The following is a 20,039-nucleotide window of genomic DNA, read 5'->3' on the forward strand; positions in this document are numbered from 1 at the left end:
GATATTAGGACATGCCAATTCCCCAGATTTGTAAAAACTCTCAGATTTCTTTAAATTCAGCAAAATATATGAATTCTATGAAATTTCCTCAAGGAAAGTTTTTCTCTTGAAGGAAGTTTCACTAATGCACTCTGAGTGCTGACAATAAACTTGACCCTATAATAAACCCTATAATAAGTTAATTGAAAAATTATTCAGTTTATCTTTTTACTTATTCAAGAGAAAATGGCATTTTAAATGGCAATTTAAAAAGATGCTTATAGAAAGTATAACTTCAAGAAAGAATATTCTAGATGTGCTAGCAGTTTATATGTAATCGTGAGTGATTTGATGTATATTGGGCATTGGCAAGGAAGGAAGGAAGGAAGGAAGGAGGAATGTGAGACTATGAAGACGGTCACCATAGAAACTTCCTTGTCTGCCTAATTGGAAAGAGACTACTACACAGTTCGCAGACACAAATGTCCTCTTCCACTGGAGAGAAGTGGTAAGTCTCTTGTTTTATTTAAGTTACACTGAAGCACATAAAAATTCATTACTGAGCAGTATATATCAAGGCAGCTTAGAAAATGGTGGTTAGGGTATATTTGAAATCTACCTGAAACACCATGTTTTAAAATACAAGAAGAATTGGCATTAAATAATAAAGAACAGAATTCACTTGACAGCATGACTGAGAGAAATTTAAGGTTAGAAAAGGTGTAAATTTTAACTTAAGGCTTTATGTTGGTAGAAATTCTACTTTAATGTGCTTATTCTCAGAACATTTATCTGGCAGTTATTTGTAGGCAATGAGTTATTTTGTCTATCTTAATTTATTTTGCGCTGAGCACTTATACAAAAAATTCTATAAGCCCTATGAGCCTTTTCAGGGGGCTTGTCTTATGTTCTCTCCCAAGATCTTAAACTAACAAATGGCCTGAGGATTTTTCAAGTTCTAGCTTTATTTTCTAGATATACCTTCCTTCAACTCTGAACTGTTCCGTCTGGTATTATTCCACAAGAGGTTTAGCAAAACTATACAAGGTAGACTTTGGCACACAAAAGGCAGCAGAGTAATCTAATGTGTAGTTTGGCATTGCAAGTTGTATCTTTTTCAAATTCTTGCCACAAATGCAAATATGTTTCCTCATCCTTCTGGCTCATGTAGTAGGTAGCTATTTGTGACACAATAAAAAATATATATTTGGCTTCTTCTCCCCAGTTTCTGCCAGTGCCTAACCCTTGTAATGTTCTGAGCCATAAAATTGTTTCATACTTTTTTTGTGCCAATAGTTGATCTGTAACCCCTGTTCTTGACAGAGTTCCTTGGAACTTCCTTGGAATTTCCTGTGTGTTATCAGCATTTGTTGTCCTATGAAGTGCCTTTCTCTCCCATCACAAGGATAGTGGCTGACATCTGTATAACAAAGACAGATTAATAAGGGAAAAGAGTAGCAAATTTATTTAACCAGAGTTTGATGTGATACAGGAGCCTTCAGAAATGAAGACCCAAGGATCCAAAGAAACTGTAATTAGATGATTAGGTTTGATGAAAAATAGACAGTTATATAGAAGGGAATGACCTCATATTAGTCAGCTGTGTTGCTGTGACCAAAATACCTGACAAGAACAATTTACAGGAGGAAGAATTTATTTTGGTTCATGGTTTCAGAGTATTCAATTCATGGCTCCAAGGCAGAAACATCACTGTAAAAGGATATTCTTAGGAAAACTGCTCAGCTCATGGCAGCCAGGTGAGAAAGAGAGAGAAAGGTACAGTACCAAAACCAGAGTTCCCAAGGGCATACCACAGTGACCTGCTTCCCCCAGTCATGACCCACCTGCCTCCAGTTATCACCCAGTAGTCTGTTCAAAGTATTAGTCCTTCAAATGGATTAATCCACTGATGAGGTTGAAAGCTCTCATGATCTGATCATTGCCCAAAAGCCCCACCTCTGAACTTTGATGCACAGGGGAATGCTTTCAGTACATGAGATTATGGGGAGACAGTTCAGATCCAAAACCTTAATAGACCTAATAGTAATAAACTGGGGCAGGGTGGGAAATAGTATGACCTTTATGTTCATATTCCTCTTGGCCTGTCTGTGTAATATTCCTTCCTTTGTGTGGGGGGCAGTATACCTGTCACTTAAGGGTATTCAAGCAGAAGAAATTCAAAATGACCTTTTTATTTCTGCAGTGTTCTCAGTTTCCTTCAGCTTAAAATATGCCATATACCGAAGTGCTGTATGTTGAGGTGTTGTGTTCTGAGTTCCATGTTGGTCATCAGAAAGACTAAATCAAAGTTACAACTTTGGAACTTTCAGTCACACCCCTGATCATCTAGGAGAAGGAAAAGGATTTAGAAACTGAGTTAATATTCTATCATGCTTTCATGGTGAAGCCTCCATAAAGATCCTAAAAGACAGGATTCAGAGAGCTTCAGCATAGGCAAATCCTCAGACACAGCATGGATGCTCCCCACACCCAATCCTCTATTTGCATGTCCTCTTTGTGCAAACTCTTCCATCCAGCTGTTCCTTGGTTGTATCCTTCTATAATAAACTGGTAGTCTAGTAAGTAAATTTTTTTCTGGGTTATTCAAGTCACTCTAGCAAACTGTCAAAACTTAGGAGAGGATCCTGGAAACCTTCAATTTGTAGCCAAGCAAGAAACCATTGGTAACCTGAGAACCCACAACTTGCAAATGGCATCTTAAGTAGGGGAGGCACTCCTGGGAGACTAAGCCCTTAACCTGTGTGTTTATGCCACCCTCGGTAGAGAGAGTCAGATTTGAATTATAGGACATCAGCTGGTATCTTTAGAGAATTGGAGAAATGTTCTTTGGAAAAACAAAAAACAAAAAGCAAAAAACACTCACATATCTAGTGGTAGAAGTGAGGTGTTCTGAAAACAGTGAGTGTTGTGAGTGAAACTGTATAAGGAAAAACAGTTGGCATTAAACACGCATGTGCACCTGTGCACACATGCACACACACACACACCTGAAAGACAACCAATAATCCTCAGAGAGAATGCTGTCCAAATCTCTATTGAGAAAGAAAAATATTTTTTTTCTTATCTTGAATTTGACAGCCTCTGTCCATTACACTGATGGCACTCAGTGATCCCCCACACCCCTCACCCCCGCAATGGATGAGTTCATCCCACTTGTTCTTTCAGCCTTAAGCAGAGCAGAAGTGCACAGGACTGGTATTTTTATGCTAGTTCTGTACCTGGATTTCAGTCTACTTTGAAAAAAAAAAATTAAATAAAGTTGTAAGTGATTTATGAATATTAAGTTGTTGAATTCTCAAAACAACTCCAAGAGGTCCCTTTATTATTCTCATTTCATATATGAGCAAACTAATGTACCTGTAGACTAAGGAACTTTCTCAAGATCACCTAGCTATTAAGTAGAAGAGACTAGTCCTAATCAACCTGGCACCATGTTCTCTCTCAGAGTGACCACATGGAACTGTGTAGTGTCAGAACTATGCTGACCTTAGAAGTCTAACGTGGGGTGGTAGCCTTGGTGTTCTCAGTATAAAAATTATATTTCTATTTTTCTTCAGGCTTCTGTCTATGTTTTAAGCAATACTTACATATATGGAGATATATTTGTAATTCTCGGAGAAATTAACCAGAACCTGATATATATTTCCTTGTAGTTAAGCTTTGGATACCCTGGTGATAGAGCTATGTTACTTATTTTCAGTAAAAAAATAAATAAATAAATAAAAAAAAATAAATTAAAATAATAATATAATGATAAAAGCAGTCTACATTAAGGCAGACTTTGTCATTTCCCATATTGAATCATGGGTGTTTGGCTTCTGCTAAATGACCAAAGAAAAATATAAATTAAGGTATAACTAGGATATTCAATTATAATAGTTGGTAATATATGAATTAACTAAATTTGCAAATGTATTAAATAGTAAAGGGCATGACTTTAGCATTTGTATTTGTAAATAATATTAGCATCTTAATATTTTGTAGTATCTTTAATTTTCTAGATGTATTTTTGATACATTAGTGCTATATTTTATTCTTTGAGTAAGGCTAAGCTTGAAAAATCCAAAACAATAAAATAGCTGAAAATACTAAAACTATTTTTAAATATGACTTTAGTTCCAATATTTTGTATGCAATTATCTACGATTTCCTTTAATGTTTCTTGCTACTACTGGAGTATCTTTAATTATTTTAAATCCTAAATTGGAAACAGTTAGACATGTTCCTTCAAACAGCTCTAGTTTGTGACTCTACTAAGTTTTGCTAATATAATTTAGTTCTAAAATTAAGTAGGACTACGTAGGGAATTTCCAAATGTTGAACCTACAACTACAGAGTAATATACTGAGTTGGCTTCTCTTATGAGTCTTATGAAAATGTACCCTCAGATTCCCTCAAAGGTCAGTGACCAGAAAGTCCCACTGTTTCTATGACAACACAGCAAGATATGGTGCCTTGGAAATGTGCTGCATTTTAATTAGGTTCCTCTAGGACTTCCTAACTGCCTTTTGTAGGTAAACTAAATACCAGGTTGCTTTATATTTTGCAGTGAGATGAAAGCTAACCCATGTCTGTAAATGTCGAAGCTAAGCTTGGCTCCAGTAAAGTCAAATCTAAACAAATATAGTAGCAAGTCTACATATTTATCTTAGAAAAAATATAAAACTCTTTACCTTGAATAGTCAGTAATGTTTGCTTAATGAGACTGGCAGAGGTAGTAGTCAAGAGCCTGGACTCTAAAACTAAACTATATAGTTATGTCAGTTACTACCTGTGTTAGTTTGGGTTAGTTACTTAATCTCTGGGTACTTGTTTCCCTGTCTGTAAAAATGCAGATGCAACAATACCTCACAAAATAAATGATTAACATGCATATAATACTTAAGACAGTGCCTGGCTAATAGTTAATGATCAATGAGTAATTGATACTGTTAGTAGTAGCAGTGCTAGTAGCAATGGAGTATAGTGTATTTTTAAAGGTAAATAAGAAATAAAATGACCACGTACATTTATTTTTATCATTTATATCTTCTAGTAACATAAAGCAGTAATTAAGATTGGGATCATGGTAGACACACTTTGGACACTGGAGGCAGAGGCTCTCAACTAACAGTTGTGGAAGCATTTTAATAGCTTGATAACCAATGTTGCAATACTTGTGTGAACTTAGCAGAATATCACCAAGCACCAACAAAGAAAAACAAAAATGGTGGGAAAAAAAACCATATCTTACAAAGAGGTGACTATGAACCAAACATATAAACACTATGTTCATGGAACACATGTATCTTTAGACTCAACTATACTTACCGGGTCACATATCTTCTCATCTTTATGAGATAGATGATTAGATAGAATATTCATATATTCACTGATTATGGTTCAGATCACTAGGGAAAAATAGGATAAACATATATAAGCAAAACTCACTGATCTAAAACTCATTGATCTATCAACTAAGAGGAAAAAACTGCCTCTTGAATGTCCATTGATTTCCTAAGTCCATTTCATCTCCCATTACCTACCCCCCATTTCCCTTTCATTTGGTTAAATTTCACGTTTGACCCAAAAAGAGGTAATGTCTACATGCCAGCCTTTACATTACTCCAGAAACAACAGATAACAGCAATTATGTTTCTAGGGAAAATATTCTTTTTTTCTTTATGCCCTTAGTGAAGTCCCCAGGAATAATAACCAACAAGAAGGAGTGAGCTACAATGCAGACCATCCTGTGCATCAGTGTTCAAAGATGATCAGCAAGACAGTGTGAACATGCCCTTTACTCTCTGCACACTTTGTCAGAGGCTAGGGAACTAAGTTAGAGTAGCAGAAAATTAACTCTTAAAAAATATAACCAAAATTCACATACAGACAGATGAACATCTAGAACATATTATTTGTTGTGTAAAGCCTCACTCAGATCTCTGTGGAAGTGGTGAAGGCAAGTCTTGAGAAGCTGCCAGATATTTGTAATTCAGTAGCACTGACTCCTGCTGTTGGAGATGGAGAGCCAAGTTGAATAATGAGAATTCTGGCAAGTCCTTTTGGCAGACTTCCCAACCAGTCTCAGACAACCTGAGCAGTTCATGCCACACTTTTAGCCAGACCATTGCCTGAGAATGATGAGCAAATGGGTAATCACTGAGATTTTAAAAAATAATCCTATAATTTTTAATACTTCATTTAAACCAAGTGAAGACACATAAGCTAAAGCAAATGTTAATTATGTATTGTTAATAACTTATTCTGAACTGTAATTACCACAGTAAAGTTTGCAGGTAAAGTAGGTAAAGTATTGGTGCTATTTCTGTGAAGGAGTCTCTAGCACAACCCAAAGTTACATCTAAGAACAGCTCTGTAAATCAATATTATGATGGCTGTTTTGTCACTGCCCATGGTGAGAAAAGACATTCAAACGCTACACTCTGCCAGTTTTTTACAATCAGACCTAGTTCCAAGCCATTAAATGTAGCTTTTAGTTATCAATATCATGCCAGCACTTCCTGGATGTGCTAGAAGCAGTTTGCTCAAAGTAATTCTTTCTGGAATAACAATGCTTTCCACATAATAGTTTCCTTTTATAGAAGATAACTCCTATTGACAGTTTGTAATTGACTTGAATTCCTTGAGCAGTTTCCTAGCTGACAAACTTCTCCATCCTACTCCTACTCACGCCCATCAGCAGCTTAACACAGACCAATCTGCCACCTTGGGCATTTAATTAGGAAATGTGTTAAAGCTGAATGTGTTGGTATCTAGATCTTAACACTTAATATCTGGGTAATGTTTTTGAGTTCTGAACACATTTTTAGGTGTTTTGAACTTGACTCCAAAATAATAGCCTGATTTATAATAAAACAGAAGCAAACACAAAATAAAGAAAAAAAATTGCACTTGACCGTGAAATAATGCTGATTTTTTAAAATTGAGAAGTCATAGTAAAGAAGTAAGACTACAAAGAAAATATTATAGAATAATATAATTTGACCTTACATTTAAATTTAAGTTTCTTTTAGTCAAATTTATATGAGAAACACAAAGATTACGTAGTTTTCAATCTCTATAGGCAGAACATATTTTGTTACTGTTGTTTGTGGTCATTATTATTGTTTTGCAGAGATGCAGAAGAGCCATTTAATTTTTCCTCTTTTCTTATCAAATAGAAACTTATTATCAACATCTTTTAAAACATAGAATGGTCCAAAACAACTTCCAAAACAACTAAGGAAGGAATAATGAAAGTCCTGGGCATTATAATGATGGAGGAGCTGAACCAACTACACCATCTTCCCCTTTAGTCAGGGCTCACATAAGACCCTGAAGACACAGGAATGGATATTTCAGTTTGTCAGTTCTTCTAAGTTTCCAAAAGCAGTTATCCCAAGTCCCAAGTGCTACCTATACAGTGACAAAATTAAAAGCACCACCATACTTTTCCTTAAGAAAAGGGACCACTGGAGTGATCCGTACAAACTGTGACTCTATCTCATAATATTCAGGCATAGAAGACACAGATACTTGTAGTATGAGGCATGTTGGGAGGAAAAGCATTGTGAAATTACGTATGAAAATGAGATGCTGGGAAGAACTCTAGATATAGACAATAGAGAGGAAACATGCACAAAGGGCAGGGCATGTGGGATCCAATACCAACTGGCCAGAAGTGTGCCAATGAGCAGAACCACAGACATGAGAACAAGGACTATTCACAAGGCAGGGCCCAGCAGTGCAATTCTGGAGCCTTCAGTGAACTGGCAAGACCATAGTCAGGACACAGAAAAAAAGATGATGGTTCCAATTAGCTCTCCTTAAAATACTTTATCATATATCAACTCGGGTAGTCAAAAATATCAACCTTTCCTCACAAACATTTGGCCAAAAAATAATAATAATAATAAGGAAATCTCTAACTATGCTCTTGATACTTTGGAAATTTTTTTAAATTAATAATGATTAATGTTGCCTTTGAGAATTTTGTTCAGAACAAAAAGTTTTCATGCATATCTTCAGCCAAGGTGATACAGAAATGTAACGACATACCATTTTGTCATGTACTTAGGCCTCACATTCTTTAAGATGAAACACACACTTCGGTTTACTCTGTTTTTCTTTCTTTCCAGCAAAAATCAATATCATCTAACATATAAATTCCAAGGAGCAAATTGATTGGCATAGTGCATTGTAAACATTTTCAAAGCACTCATTTTGAAAATGATCAGGTTTGTAGGTGATGCTTTAACTGCCCAGTGAGCTAGTGTTCCTTGTGTTGGATTTATCTTGTTAAGTTCAGAAAGTAATTGTGAGAGGGATTGCTCTACTGACATTCCCTAAATAAGAGCAAAGTCAGAACAACTCAAAATAGCTAAAAGGTACAAAAAGTTAGGAGTGAGACCAAGTCAAGATTTAGGATCTAACATCGGTGTAGGAAGAAAAATCAATCTGTGTAGTTTACAACATGAGGGACCAGAAAACATTTATTGCTGACAGCATTCCCAGAGGACTGATCCAACTCTTTTCCCCCTTTTGGACCTTCATAGTGATAAGAAGCCCTACCACAGTGTGACTACAAACTGGATTAGTGAAGAATCAGAGAATGACATACCTTTATAATATCTAACGCTTTTGTTCTATATTCAGGCAAACAGCTAGTATTGTACATTTTGAACAGAATTTAAACAAACTTTCGCCCATTAATCTTGCAAGAACTATTACTGCCAAATTCCATGCTGCGTTATGACAATATTCCAGTACATGTCTGTAGAAAGAATACAAAATGTTAACATGAAAAACTGACATCCACTGGAAGCATAACAGTGCTCCGGAATGATGTTGGCTTCTCTCCTTTATAACAAGTTCAGGATTCACTACTTCTTGCTATGTTGAGCCACTATGTTCATCCACCCCCCCACCCCCCCCACCCCCCCACCCCCGCTTAACTTCCTTACAACTGTGGAAAAGAAATTGTATCTTTTAGGAAATTTTTAAAAATACAATAAAAGTAACAAATAAGTGTGTAAGAAAATAAACACAAAATTCCATGCCTACATGTTAAGCACAAAAAATAAAGAAAATATTAAGAACCATCTATATAATGAAATACAAGATCAACAAATTCCTTAATGGACTTGTTTTTGGGGCCCTCACAGTACACTTCTTGGTAGAATCTTCCTCAGAAGAAACAATGAGTAAATCAAGCCATTAGATATTGCTCTTAAATCTAATATTTCTTGCACTAGATTAGATGCTAATATTAACATAGAAACCCATTTGTACATTCACTAAATAATAAAGCATTGATAAAACTTGTCATGTTGTTCAAGTATATGAGTGATATCTTCTAAATATTGGATAGATGACCTTTGTAGTTCTTAGCATTAAGAACAATGATATTTACTTTTGAAATGCTATCCTGTTTCTTTCAACCATGATCAAGTTGTCTTGATTCTTTAAATAAAGAGAGTCTAGGTCAATGAAAAGAAAAAAAAAAAAAAAGAGGCGGGCGTTAAGCTTTTAGAAAAGAAAGCCTCAGTCATCTCAGGACACCATCCACTTAAAAGAAGACAGCACTTTTTTGGGAGTATGTTTGACATTTTCCACATATTTCAAGAAGGTCTTACTGATCTAAAATTGTAGCAGATGGAGAAGCAGCAGGTGTGAATTCAGCAACTATACTAGAAACAAGAATCCAAACTAGGCCAACCACTTAAGGTCTTTCACATTTGAGGTTAGAGAATGGATTTACTTTTAAAAAGGTGTGTGTGTGCGTGCGTGTGTGCGTGCATGTGTGTGTGTGAGCATGTGTGTGTGTGACAGAGAGAGAGAGGAAGAGAGGAGAGAGAGAGAGAGAGAGAGAGAGAGAGAGAGAGAGAAGAGGGGGAGAGAGGGGCATTAAAAATAAGAGAGCAGTTTTCTCTATGGAATGCCATGGATCAAAATTCTCAGACAAGGATGATAAGCAAGAGAAAACAGGTAAGAGACACCAATGTAAACAGAAGTCTAACTCTGGATACTGGGCAAACTGAATACAGTAATGACAGTCTGCTCAGCAACAGACCACACATGTGACAGTGGTTCAGAAGACTGTAATGGCGTGAATTTCTTTCGTCTGGACAGTATGGCTCTCACAGCATCACAGGACACACCTTTCTCAAATGTCTGTGGTCACGCTGATGTGAATACACTACTGCTCTGCCAGCCATGAAAACCTAGCACCTAAAATTATGCAGAGCACACAATACTGGATAATGAGACAGTATTAGTCAGGGTTCTCTAGAGGAACAGAATCAACAGGAAGTATGATTATGAAAGGGATTTATTAGATTGCCTTACATGACCAGAAGCTGAATAGTCCACAATGGCTGTCTGCAGCTAGAGAGCTGGAAGAACCAGTAGCTGCATAGTGCAAGAGGCGGAAGCCCCAGAACAAGAAAGATCAACAGTGCTACCCTAGTCCGAGACCAAGGCTTCTGGAAACTATCTAGAGAATCACTGGCAGTGTCCACTTTGGAAGAGTAAAGAAGCGAGAGTCCAATATCCTCAGATGATCAAAGCATTAATCAAGTACCTGTTCAAGAAGAGCCAAGCTGGCATCTACATCCGCTTCCTTGTTCTTTCAACTTTTATTCCATCCTACTGGGTAGTGCTGCCCATACTTAGGAAGGAGCTCCACTTCAGTTCATTATCCCATATTCCAGTCATTCCTAAATGTGCCCTCAAGGGCACACCCAGAAGCCTCTTAATCATTGGCATCTCTTAATCCCATCAAGTTGACAATTCAAATTAACCATTACAGAGACCAAACAACTATGTTACTAGTTTAGGTGTTTAGTATACCATGCTTTTTAATCATTATTATAGGGTATATTCTTTTACTTAGAAAAAAATGTTTACTATCAAGAAGTATGCCAAGTGTTTATAATGCGTGTGTAAAATGTATCTAAAACTTACCAGTGCATCTTGAGACCAGTCAAGTGACCTCTAGGTTTATGCAAGTATACCTTAGGATGTGTACACAATGATAAAATGGCCTAACACATTTCTTAGCACACACCCCATCTTTAAACCATGAATGGCTGTAGCTGCTATGCCTTTAATCTCAGGAATTTGTTTCTCTAAAGCTAAATTCTTATTTATTTTGACAAGCTCACCCAAATACTTGCTGTGCTAATGACTTTGAAATTGTATTATTATTAATTATTATTATTATTACTATTATTATTATATTTGTAGAGATTGGGTGTCTTTAAGTTGCCCAGACCAGCCTCTGACTCCTTAGCTCAAACCAGCCTCCTGCTTCAGCATCCCAAGTACTGGGATTACAGGCATGGGCCATCATGCCATTATTTTGAAAGTATTAAAAAATAAAAACATATTGGCTATTTTTTAATAAGAATACCTGGGCTCAAGTGGTACCCCTATTACCTTTTAGCTATGTGATTCTAGGAAATATTTTGGTCTCTAAAATTAGATTTAATTGAGAATAATGGCATTTACAGTACTTTTGTTACACATTTAATTACTCCTAATAACATCTAGCATTTCTTCATTTCTATTTTTTTCATCTCTAATATCATATTAGAGTCAAATTTTTAAGGTCAAGATGCAACCAAATTAAAGTGATATTAATATCACTTAAATATATCTATTGGATTTATAATGTACTGATTTCTTATTTTACTATGCTTAATATTATAAAAAAGGAATGGAAATTTAAAAACGAAAAGAACAAAAACCCAACCTTGAGCAATAAGAGTTTAGGGCAAAAGAAACCAAAGGGGGGAAAAAAAATGTTTGAAATAAAGTCTCAAGTTTTATTATTAATGCAGAAATACCTTCCTATTCATTATCTTGGAGAGAATTTGGTAATTTCCCCAAAGACTTTTTATTCAGTAAGAACTTCATAGACTTAGATTTAAAGTAAATTGGAAAGCAACACCTATTTATATCCTTACATCATCCTAACTTACGTGGAAGAGAAAGGAAAATAATAGAAAAGCTAAAAGTATTCCATCCTTAAACATGTATTTGAAATAGTCTGCATACTGACTAAGGACAGTCTGCATTTCTTATTTTTGTCTAGAGCACTAAGAAATGTTTTAGAGATGGTTAAACCAATTCAATAGTATGCTTTTGAATGTCAGTAATATAACAGAATAAGGAAATTTTAATATAGCAAAAATGTATTCACAAAATAAATACACCTACAATTTTTTATTCTAAATACTCTATTTAAGAATACTTACAGGGGTCAGGGAGTAAGCAACCGTGGTTTCCTGGTTCTTAGTTTTCTGATAATGTCTTTTTCCTTGCAGATTACTCAAAGGGGCTATGAGAAAGGTGAAAGGCTTATATTCATTGAGAAAAGGTGAAGGTAAATCTGTAAAACTTAGGTTATTACACTGAAATATACCTCATGGCAGAAATGCCAAAAGAAAGCTTAATTTGTAAGTGAATCAAAAGGTTCAGCCTTTGTCGATATAGTGCCCAATGGTAGATTTTAATCATAACCCTTAGATAATATGCAAATTTTGAATTTTATATAAAATTTAATGTCCATATGTCTATGTAACTTTTTCTGGCTGGAAATATTTATACTGTCTTCCACTTCTAAAGTAGATGTTACCCAGAGGAGGTGAAGAACCTAAAGAAAAATATTATATAATTATTAGAGGTCTATCAGATTTGCTGACTAAACCTTATTTTTAAAAAATATATTCCATAAAATGTTAATTCTCAGGGAATTAAATATAAAATAATTTGGTGAATAAATTAAACTTTTGTACTGCACTATTTTTCAGAACCTTTCATGTTTTCTGTGAACATTGTTCATCTTCAAGGGCAAGATGCAATAGGCAGAGCTTCAGAAGCTCACCCTCATGAGGTACTTCCTTATCTAGGGAGCATTGACTGGTTTCAATATTCCAAGGAAAACACTTGGAGAAGTGATGATTTAAGAATGAAATTCTTTTTTTATTTTTATTTTTAATTAATTATTTATTTTTTTATTTTTTACAGACTGCATTTTGATTCATTGTACACAAATGGGATACATCATTTCATTTCTATGGTTGTACTTGATGTAGATTCAGACCATTCATGTAATCATACATGTACATAGGGTAATGATATCAGTCTCATTCCACGATTTTTCATACTCTCCCTCCCTCTCATTTCCTTCTACATAATCTAAAGTTCCTATATTCTCTCTTGACCAACACTGAGTGACAAAAATTAAATGAAGACTTTATAATTCAAATTTAAATTTATTATTCAATTCAGATATGACAATTTTTAGAGTAAAATAGTGAATGTGCCTTTGGCACTATGCTGTTTGCAATAAGAAATAACCATAGTTTTGCCTAGCTGGGTAACTTGGCCAACAAGTCCCCACTGAGTGAACACTTCACACATATTCTTTAATCATCAGGGTAAATTACCTTTAAAAGTACATAATGCCTGGCTTTTCTGTCCCAACGGGCCCTACGATTTTCTCCCTAACTAGTCAGCTGATATACAGGGAGGAAAAATGTTAAGAAAAAAAATAGAAAGAGAAGATAAGAAAATGTTTCTATCTGAAAGCTTCAGGAATTATAGACATTGATAAAATTGTATAAACTGTGATAAGCAGTGTGAGCCTTTCTCAAATAGAACAAAGTTAAAAAAGAAAGAGATTATTAGCAAACAAACACACTGTTGCTACTTCAACTTGGAAAATAGTGGATTATCATTGCAATATTTCCTCAGACTTAAAAACCTATGTAATGGCCTTTACTGTTATAAAAACCTGTAAGATTGATGTTCTTTATCAATGAAAAGGAGACATATTTCATTTCTACTAAAATGACAGCTATAACCTAAAGGAAGAAATAAGCTTGCAGGTCACCCTTTTCCTTCCCATCTACTTTATCAGATGCTCAATTATATCCACTCTATCCATTCAAACTGACAACTGGTATTTTTCTTTTATTCCCTCTGCTCCCACTAATGATTTTTTTTACCTCCCCTGTTCTTCCTCAGCGTCACCATCTTGTTTTTGCCCACATCTGTTCTTCATTAGCCTGTCAGGGAGGTGAATTTACATTCAACTAATATTTATGGAAAACTTACCATGACCATGCACCTGAACGTATGTGTTTGGGAAGACTTGTTCCATGATCCAGGGAAGCTGGCAATCTAGCAAGGGAGCAAAGGACAAAAGTAATGCTATTACTTTTACAAAGGACAAAAGTAACTGCTATTTTATTCAAGAGTAAGATAAGTTTTTCAATAAATGTCTTTTTTTTTTTTGGTAGTAAATGAGATGTGGCATCACTAACTTGATTCATCATTTGTAAGAAGCTATTTTGACATTACCTAAGGGTTGCTATGGAAGCTGTTATTAGTCCTCATTTGTACAATGACAAAAGGTTGAACATATAAAAAGGAATGATGAATTGTAAACAGTTCTGGGAAATCTATTGTTAAAAGTCCTAAGTTAGACAAGTAACAATATTTAATATGATGAGCTGATCTTTATTATGCTGCGCACTTTAACAACTGTCCTTTATAATATTTTCTTTCGTTAGGACACTGATTCATCAAAAAAATAGTAGAGTATACTAAGCAGCAGAAGTGGATTTTCTCAGAATAAACTGACTTAATATAATAACCTAATTTATTTAAATACAATAGATTTTGACAATATCTTTTACATTTATGTTAAGGGCATATTCTCTTAGCAATGATTGTTATGGTGAACTATAATACTAAATGTGTTTTTTTAGTATGGACATCCTTGAAATTTTGTTTAGTAAGATTAATACAAACATTTTAATCTGAGTACAAATTTTAGAGAAACATTTGTTCTACATTCTTTAGTACACAGAAGAAGTATAAAATGACATTAATGTTTACAATGTGAAAGCAAATGTGTATGCATGAGAAAGTAGTCTTCAGGCATTATTTAAGTATTTGGTTGCAAGTAAGATACCAACTCAAGCTAAATTAAACTAATAAACACATGTTTTAGGAACATGCTGTCAAATCTCACAAAAGCTAAATTATGGCTAAACCACCAAATTGTTTTTGCTTATAAAAATAAAATTGAATTCATTTTATAATATTTCTCTCTTTGTACTACAGGTAAAGCAGGTATCAGAGCAGGTTCTACCTGAGGGAGTTCACAGACCTCAGGTAAACATAATGAAATTTAGTTACCAGAAATCCCCAACCTCTGTTTCTGCCAGTTCAGCTTGCTAAATTCCTGGGATCCTCTGATTGCCACAGCTTAACTGAAGTGTCCCCAACAGACTGAATCAACTGGAGCAGAAAAAGCAGGTTGGATATGAATGGTGAAGCCCCATCCCTTGTATCAGAGTTAGTTCTCAAGATGGGGGAACTGTTGACAGACACTACAGCAAGAGCTATTGCCACAGCCTAAAAGAATGGAGTGTTATCGTTACCCAAATTGAACTTTAATTTTGGTTATTGATCTTGATGATATGTTGTGTTGTTATGTTTCTCTAATTATGGGCATGTTATCTCCTATTCAACAATATAACTAAGAAACATGCTCAACCTTCCCTCATAATTCACAGAGAAAAACACTGCAAATTGCATTCAATTTTCTTTTTATAAATAAAAACTTAGATTTAAAAATACTTTTTATGCTTTTAGAAATGTAATCATTCAACCCTATTGAATGTTTTCAAAAGTTGAAAAATTGAAAAGCAGTTTTATAAAATAATAAAGTAAGTTTTCTATAGATCAATCCATTGGTGAAAAATAGATGCCTCTGAGGCCTTTTCAAAAATAAGTTCGTTTTTTTTTTTTTTTCTGTGCCTTACAAGCTATTAGAGTTTTTGACTACTCTTAGATTAAAGGATTTTACTCTGTTACCTACAACACTTGATAAATATTATAAAATGCACTCAATTTTATTTAAAGGTAGTAAAAGAAGTTTCTTTAACTTGCTCTCCAGGAAAGTTGATCATCATATGTCAGTCTTCTTTGCTTTAACATTCAAGACTTACCAAGAAATTCAGTAATTTACAGTGGCACATAAATGAGCAAAGAACAAAGAAAACACTGAGCTCTTCAAATAGGTTACATATCTGTCCTTGATTTTTAAATAACAACAAAACCCAGTTACCCTTCTGCCTGTCCTATAATGGTATCATGAGGTGACCAGTAGAAATTGTAGGTGATTCTTTATGGTTGCAGTTAACAAGGAAAAATGTCACTTTAGAGGCTGTTGTGAAAGATCACTGTGGTCAAAAATAGCTACACTTGTTTTTCCCTCTTTGATAATAACCAAACACTTAACTCCTTTAATGAATTCCTTTTGTTGGATCTTGGGAGTAGAGAATGGAGAGTAGGAAATTGCATGATGAAGAGACAGGCTCTCATTGTCTGAGCAGCCGACTGCTGAGCTGGAGTAACATCAGGGGAGCTGAAGCAAGAGCAGATAGGGAAAAAAAAAAACAAAAAAACATATAACAGAATTCTTTGTGCATTCAACAGTGCTCTTAGATTCAGGGCCAGATACCAATGGTGGAGGGGAGACAGGAAGCAAGCATGAATGTCCTTTAGGAGACTGAAAGCCCTGCCGTTTTGCATGCTGTCAAATGGCATATGTCGAAACACCAGAGTTGTTCCACAAGACTCCGTCTTTCTTGTCCTTTCTTTCTCTGGAAGAAGGAAACATACTTGGAGTCCTTAACCTTTACTCCTAGAATGCAAACAAGCTACAAAGGCATTCCCTCTGTGATAGCCTCTGAAACAGCCTTGAAATAAATTGCATTGGGAATGAAAGACAGAGTTTTGGCTGAATATAGATAAGGGTGGCTGTGAAGCTGATCCCAATATGTTCCATGAAATTTGGCAGGTATCCATTGTAAGGCATAATAGACTCCATTTTAATAAAAAATACATGTGTATGGGTTTGTGTGGGTGTGTAAAGATGATAACTTCTCCGTGCAATTAAGATGATTGCTACAACTGTTTGCATGGTTGATTTTAAAATTAACCTAGAACAACAACTGGAGTTTCTTTCATTATATGTGGAGAGAGCTCTGTCAAGAATTCTAGTGTCTACTTCCAAGAAGACCCAAAAATTAGATACTGTCTGGAACTACCTAGATTAGACCCCAACACATCAGACTGAGCTGACAAGCCAATCTAAGATAATTGATAACAATTAGTTAGCTGCTATCTATTTCTTATTGTGAATCTGATTCGTTCCAGGAGATAGAATCCAGTTTTAGTGTATTAGAATTAGCCTCATTCTGTTTGCATTATTTTAACAAGTAACCAATTATTGGACTTGGTGAAAAATCATCACACAGAGCATAAAAGAATTCTAATATTTACATATTCAATAAATAGAGTATTTACATTGTGTCAAGCATTGAACTAAGGACTTGCAACTCATTTTGAATATCATCTAGTGGAGAAGAAACGTATAAAACAAGGAGATAGAATGAATTTTGATGTGAGCATCCGTTATTAAACTTTCCCACTTGAAATGGAATGAAACACGAGAAAATGAAACTGCACAGACTGGTACAATTTATCAGGCTTTGGAGAGGTTGGTGGAAGTACTAATTATAAAGACAATGGAATCAGATGGCTCTTGCTGAGCATAATTGATGCATTGGGGGAAAGACACTGAAAAGCTGAGGGTAATTAATCACAGATCAAGAGCAAACTGTGAAAGTCAGAGGTTTTCCTTGACAGCATTAACTTTTATCTTACAGTTTTGGAAAGGAAAAGCAGAGGACCAGGACCAGTAGTAGAACCACCGAGAAAGCCAATGCCTCAATGGCTTTGTCAGGCTCTGATGGGAAATGAGAGTCTGAGGCACAGGATGGTGCCATGAAGTAGAAAATGTCAAAGCCCCAGAGTTTCTTGAACCCTCTGAGTCTATTTCAGAGAGTCCCATTCCCTGCTAGGGACTGTCCTTTTTCTCTGCCAGAAGATAAGACAGTAGTCTCCAGCCAGCGGCCCCACCTAAATAACTAGCTCCACCTCACTTCCTTACCACCAGACCAGTAAGTAACTGTTGTGCCCAGATCGGGAATCCCCAGAGACCACCAGGGAGCCGTCTTCGATGCAAAAGCAAAAGGGTCTTTATTGCAAGCTCGAGCTGGGACTCACAGCGTTCACTGACACAGCAGGTACTGGCTGAGAGTCCCGAGTCTCGATTCAGTGGGATTTTTATGAGCTCCACAGTAGAGCGGGAAATTTGAACAAAGCAAAGTACACAGTTGGCTGATATTCCAACATGTGAGGTTTGGCATGTTTCCATTGGCTTAGGGTATGAAAGAATGGACATTTTTTTAAGCTGTCTGTTTTATCTCAACTCCCTAAGGTTTCCCTCCCAGTAATGGGAACAAAGCCCTTAAAGCTGTTCCAGGAAACAGCCCCAAACAGAGAGTAAAAGAGTAAATTGAGCCTGATAGCCAGATAGTGCTCAAACAGTAGGATTACCAGAAACTATTGACCAGAATCTACACCTGTTGTAAAACATTGTGAAACATGTTGTCGGCAAAACCAGACCCCCTTTGAAATTTCCTGGCAGCTTTGTTCCCCCTTTTCCCCCTTTCATGTGTGACCCCTCCTGATGTGTGGTTTCTGCCTTTATAAACCTACAAGATTTTCTGCTAGGGACTCGACTCCTCCAGTTGGGTCCCAGCGCACTGGAATAAACACCTCTTGAGGTTTGCATCAAGTGACGCCTCCTGCGGTTGATTGGGGTTGCCGTCCATCCATGGGACAGAGTTGGGGTTTCCTTTTTGGGGGCCTTACAGGTACCCAGGTCTTAACATATTGACATATATGGTTTGGAATGTTAGGCATTGGCTTGTTAGCTCCCGATTGGTTGTTTGCCAAAGGCCAGTCCTAATCTAGTAGCCTTCCTGGAATCGACTATCTAGGCCTGAAATCTTTCATGCCCTAAATGCAGCCTGTCATGGTCGTGGTTTAGCTCCCTTTTCATAACATCAAGCCTCAACATTAACTGACCAGTGAACTGTTAGGACTGGAAGAGAGGAAAAGGACTATATCCCAAAGGAGTTCTGTGCTTTAGCCCACACATATCAGCGGGTACCAGAAAATAATGTATGAGACTGGATGGGTTCTGGTACTGCATTGGGAGTTTGGAGGAAGAGTGGAACAGGAGTGTGAAGAATGAGGAATCTATTGATAGGGTACATTCTCCTATACAACATAATAACCTGGCAAAGACTTGAGGAGGTAGTGCACATGTGCTGATGAAGCCAGAATTAAGGACAGGTAGTTAGTGTAGAAATATGGGATCGGGTGAAATCAAGGAAATGAAGTCATGAAGCCATCTGCCTCTGGAAGTTGGAGACTGCCCCTGGAAGAATGGAATGTCAAGGATCTCCAGAGCTCATTGATTACCAAATTTACCTGCCTTTATCCAGGACTGCAAGCATGGAGCTGCTAATTAATGCCCCCTGGGCTCTTACTTGCCTGAATCACCTTGGCCCTCCCTCTGCCCATGGCTTCTCACTTTATGCAAAACCAGGCCTAGTCATGTAGGCAGGAAGGAGAGATAAGAGGGGAGAGAACTGGAGAACAAAAGAGACTTGAACCTATAAAAGATGTAGGGTGTGCTCACTTCTTGGGACTTTTAGAACATCAGCCATGGCCCCCTTCTTCCTGCTGGGAAAAGTCTGTATTATTACCTTTAAATAAAACCTGCTTAATATGCTTGCTTGGTGTGCTTCTCTAGTGTTCAAACTTCAACACCAGAGGGAGCAGAACTCGTCACCATAAACGGCGGTATCACTGGTTGGCTAGTGCTTAGAAGTTTGGGACAACAATGACCTATTGTAAATGGAATAACTACAATGGCAAATAGTGGAATGCTAGGGTGGATATTGATGTAAGGTTAGAAAATATACCAACTGACCATATCCTGTGGGTATACATAGGGGACGCTTCTCTAACTAAAGTGTTAAGTTATGTTCAGATGAGAGAGGCACAGCATCACTGAAAAAAAGATCATTTTTTTCAGTGATCTTTCTTCTGTAGGT

Source organism: Sciurus vulgaris, assembly GCF_902686455.1.
Source record: "Sciurus vulgaris genome assembly, chromosome: 9".
Classification (NCBI taxonomy): domain Eukaryota; kingdom Metazoa; phylum Chordata; class Mammalia; order Rodentia; family Sciuridae; genus Sciurus; species Sciurus vulgaris.